Source organism: Stegastes partitus, unplaced genomic scaffold (genome assembly GCF_000690725.1).
Source record: "Stegastes partitus isolate 25-593 unplaced genomic scaffold, Stegastes_partitus-1.0.2 Scaffold1505, whole genome shotgun sequence".
Classification (NCBI taxonomy): Eukaryota; Metazoa; Chordata; class Actinopteri; family Pomacentridae; genus Stegastes; species Stegastes partitus.
The window spans coordinates 91786-97040 of NW_007579236.1; the positions used below are offsets into that span (position 1 = coordinate 91786).

A 5255-nucleotide genomic window follows, 5' to 3' on the forward strand; every position below is an offset into this window, starting at 1 on the left:
ATCTTGTTTGCTGTGCGTCATGAGCTAGTGAACACCTGCCCGACACCAGCAGTCTGCAACGTTTCCTCCACAGGTCTATCTTTAGTGAGCAAGCTGAAGAGCCACGAAGACGTGTGCGTCGCAGCCTATTGTGTATTTTTTCTTTTTTTCTTTCTGGGGACAGGAACCCACACTAGACACTAACAAAAGGACAACACCCTTCCTCTCATCGTGAGGATGGAGGCAGGAGGCCAAAACAGTACAAACAATATGAGCACGTTTCACTGTTGCGGGAAACAGTGTTAAGCCTCAAGCCTAACATCCTGTGTACTGCGTCCTGGCCTTCTTCCGTTGCATGTTTGCTAAAGAAATATGTGTTGGGATCATCAGGTCAGAGGAGAACGCAGGGCTGATGCATGCAGATGTGGTAAAGTGTAAGCAAAAAGAAAGTGGCCCTTTTTATAAGTTTAAAACTACAAAACCCTTTAAAAACTAGGTTCTCAATACGGCCCTAATACAGCACTACAGAATGATATTCATGAAGCCCCACAACTAGCAAAGGGTTATCAGACAAGACAAACTGAATAGGTAATACACTGATCAGCCACAACATTTAAACCACTGACAGGTCAAGTGAATGACACTGATCATCTTGTTACAGTGCAAGTTTCTGCTGAGAGACCCTGGATCATGTGTTACTTTACCCCTAACCACCTAAACATTGTAGCAGACCAAGCACACGTGTGAAGAACATCCACATGTTTTCCACACGCCAGCAGGAGCATCCCTTGACAGACCAATGCACCCATCACAAGCAAAAACTGCTGCTCAAGGAACACGATAAAGAGCCCAGGTCATTTACCTCTACTTCCAAACTTTCCAGATCCCAATTAGAACAAGTGCATACGGTAAGTGCTGAAACAAGTCCGATCCACAGAGGCCCAGACACCCACAGGACCCACAGGACCTGCTGCCAGTGTTCCAGCGCCAGATACCACAGGACACCACCACAAGTCCCATGTTCATGCTCTGATGGTTCAGGGTTCTTTATAGGCACAAGCTAGCCCACACAAAACGAGGCAGGTGGTTTTAATGATATGGCTTGATTGGTGTAAATAATATTGACAGCTAATAATTAAGGCTGGACCCGAATATTCGGTCGTGCTGGTATCGGGATATCAATTTTGAGATCCAAATATTCGCCCGCCGCCTTCCCCCTTGCCACCGAGTACCTACGTTATTGTCAAGTTACCTCATTCTATGACATAAATCACATCTAATTACTTGACCTTACACTGAAATGGACCTGCCGCCCTCCTCCAACCCTGTCACTTGGGGTCAGTGTTACTTTTGATGGGCCAATTGGTTGGCTGTATCACGCAGACCTACCAACTCTGACGTCACGCTTTACTTCGCCCGTGCTTGTAAACAGAAGACAAAATGCTGAAGACCTCAGCTGTTTGGGAATACTTCAAATTAAATGACAAGACAAAGGCAGTGTGTCAAATTTGTCATTTAAAACTGGGGGTACCATGGGGGTACAACAAGCATGAAAAGTCACCTGAATGCTGGAAATAGCTGCTGTTTTTTTTTTTTTTTTCATATAAAGCTACAATTAGCATTGTCAATTACTTGTGCAGCCTACTGTTGCTGTGATGAAGCTCAGACAGCTACTGTTACTCATGATAAAAAAAAAAATTTCACTCACTTTGATCGCATGGAAAATATTTAAACCGGCCGAAAATTAACATTAAATTAACATTAGGAGCAATGCAGGAAAATGACTGGTTGCTGAGCCTAATAGTATATTTGGTCTATAGGTGCATCCCCAGGTATCACTGCCTTCAACATCTTCGATCTCGACCCCCACCCCCAAATACACGCAGCAGACCCTTCATTTCCAAAAACCAGTGACGGAGAAAAGAAAGACAGCGATAACGGCTGCCATTGTGGATTTCATTGCCATGGACATGATACCCATTAGTGTGGTAGAAGGTGACGGGTTCAGAAATGTACTGAAAATGCTGGAGCCTGAGTACACTGTCCCCAATCGCGCCAGCATTTCACAGGCGCTCTCTGTGAAGCACAGCAATCTCTGGGACTATGTCGCAACTCAGACATCTGGACATCAGTGAGTATGGAGGCGTACATGGCTGTCACATGTCACTTCATAACTCATGAGTGGGAACTCCGTGACTTTGTGCTGGAAACTGTAAAAATGGAGGCACGCCATACCAGGTTTAACATAGCACAACAGCTCGGAGAAGCGGTGGAGGCATTTAATATTCCAAATTTCAAGAGAGTTACCTTTGTTCACGACAACGCCAGCAACATGAAGCTGTGTACCGAGACACTGGCCAAAGAAGCAGAAAAATGGGGCCAGGTACAAGGGGTCTGCTGCTCAGGGCAAACGTTACACAGCTGTACTGCATAAGTACAGCATTAAAACAGGAGCGAATACGCCACACAGTTGCTGCTGCCTGTAATCTTGTTGGACACTTCAAAAGAAAGTGCAAAGGCTACAACAGTCCTTCATGAGAAACAGGAGCAGCAGAATGTTGCTGAACACAAACTCATTCAGGATGTCGCCACTCGTTGGAATTCGACATGCGAAATGTCAGCCGGCTGCTTGAACAAAGCTGACCAGTGACCGGTGTTTTGTCAGATCCAAATTTAACAAAGAAAAAGTGATCGCGCTCTGGACCTGACAGCAGACCAGTGGAAGCTGGCACAGGAGGTAGCAGAGAGGCTGGGGCCTCGAATAACATTGACAGAACTGCTGTCTCAGGAGGAGAATCTCTCGTTGTCCGCTACTCTGCAGATGTTCTTTAACCTAAAGAAACACCACCTGTGACCTGAAGAGGATGACAGCCCTGCCATCGCAGAGATGAAGGAGACGCTGATCGCGGAGATCGACAGCAGATGGCAGCTGAGAGGTTTGGATCCCACCAGCCTTCACCTCCTCTGCACTGGACCAGTGTTGCAAACAGCTGAGATTCCTCGACAACGGGAAGAAGGATCTTCTCTACATTGAGGTGTGACGACTACATATTGTTATTATTACCTAAATTGAATCAAATTATATATTTATGTATTTATTTATTCATATGCCATACTGCTTTATCTTGCACAGCCCATTTGATTTGAGATTTCACTAAAAAAATGTTATTTGATTTGAAGGTTGTGCGCCTGGCTGAGCATCTGCACCAGCGGCATGCGGTTCGGGAGGCGGAAAAGGAGCCAAAAGAAAGGCATGGCGAGGATATCGCTGCTGTGCCACCGCCAAAAAAAATAAAACAGCAGGAGACATCCATGCGAATGCTGTCGGACTCCAATGATGAACACCCTGAGAAACAGGATCAAAGTGCCAAGCGAGAGATAGGACAGTCTGGCCTGCTTGGATGGTGGAAACAGAAGTGTGACCGCTATCCTAAACTGGCCACCGTCGGAGCCAGGTCCAACCAAGAGTTCACTGTTGCTCAAAATGTTGACAAACTCATCTTCTTGGCACATAATATGAAGAGAGTGTTGGTGGGCTAGTGAAATGTCTGTCTGAAAGGTATGTTAGGTAAATTTGTAATTCTGTAAATTTTTATTTAATTTGTATTTGAGTTTGTTTAAAGGCCTTTTGCTGTGTGAATAATAAATGAATAATATAAATAAATAATGTTCTGTCATTACACCCCCATATACATATATGTACATATATCACACACACTATATATAGTAGCATCTATAGGGTTCTGACTAACTGAAACATGAAATTTATTTTAGTTTTTCTAATTAAAGAAATGCTGAAATGAACACTGAATAATGTCTCACTTTGAATTTCAGTAAGTAGTCCTTCTTTTAGTCTGATACAATGTGACTGTCGGTCCTCAAAGACATATCCATGCATAGATATCTACCGTTGGTATAAACTAGGCAAGGAAAATACGGAAACTGCATCAGATCAACAGATTTTAATAAAGTAGTGCAGCAGTTAAGATTTTACAAACAGCTATTTTTCTCTATGTTTATTGAGCGTTTCTTGTGCTCTTAACAATAAAGTGGTCTTGCATGTACGGTATACAATGCTGTACTGTTTCTGGGTTGTGAGAAAACAATTTCTATGTTGGGATTTTGTCAGTGAAAACATTAAAACCAAAGTGACTTGGTAGTTTTAGGCATCCCATGAGCATGTGCACCTGAGACAGGAGCACAAGCCCTTCGATGCTCCTCAAAATTATAATGAAAGCTGCTTTTCAACAAACTTACCTGGCAAATAATTTTATAGACAGTTCCCCATAAACATTATACTGTATTACAGTAAAAAAATTATGACACACATTTTTAATATAAGAAGGAAAACAAACAAGCAGCTAAAGAAACTGCCTTATGGTATAGGACATAACAGGTACAACAGCTAGTAGTTACTGGATGCAACTCTAGTTCTATGAACAGACAGGAAATAGAACAGCGGCGGTTTGTTTGGTTAGTGCATTTGGTAAATCTTTATGATGCCGATGTTAGAGAAGAGAGGCCTACTACTGGATGCTACAGTCAGAGGATAGTAAAAGTGGCGCTTGTTGCCCTGATTATAACCAGTCCAGCACAGCACTTCTTAAAAAACCACTTATGAGTATCTACCTATTAGTAGGTGGTTTTTACTCACCGATAAATGGCGCTGTAAGAGCACAAAAGTTCTGCCTTAAGCGGCTTTCACACAGGACGTGGCATGTGCTCGGTGCCCGGTTCACTGCTCCGCTCCTGGAGAGTCGCAGATTAGAGAATTAGAAAAAACTTCCAGCGACGTCAGCTTCTTCTCAAGCTGCAAGCTTTCAGTTTGATGCAAACACTTCAACAGCGAGTGTGCATTTATCCCGTGCTCAGTAGCTAGCATTAGCACTAGCCTGATAGCACGCAGCGAGCGTTAGCACTAATCAATTCAATTGAATGTATATAGCGCAACAACACACATAATTCATAACATACGTCATATCATAACACTTCACATCGTAACGTAAAGACCTACGCACTGTCCTTGCTATTACGAAAACTTTTCTGACCGAGTATCAACGCAATCGCAAAGTCTTGTCATACAATTTGAAGAATCAGACACAACACCGACCTCTCCGCCACGTCGCCTCCGTGCGGGCGGGATGCCTCGATTCTATTGGCCGCGCGGTCATACGTCAGAGCGATCAAAGTTCAACAAATCCGAACTTTGAGCGCGACGAGTGCGCGCTCTGTCCGACCGGCAAGCTGCGATTTGCTCGCGCCGGCCGCTGTAGCGC

At 43.9% G+C, this 5255-nt stretch overlaps 1 long non-coding RNA gene across 1 annotated transcript; it reads left to right on the forward strand.

Moving 5' to 3' along the window:
• Positions 1–2694: 2694 nt before the first annotated feature.
• LOC103370960 (uncharacterized) lies at positions 2695–3783 on the forward strand. The gene is made up of 2 exons (XR_520913.1): positions 2695–3014; positions 3160–3783. It is a non-coding gene; the product is annotated as an uncharacterized LOC103370960 (long non-coding RNA).
• The last annotated feature ends 1472 nt before the right edge of the window (positions 3784–5255 follow it).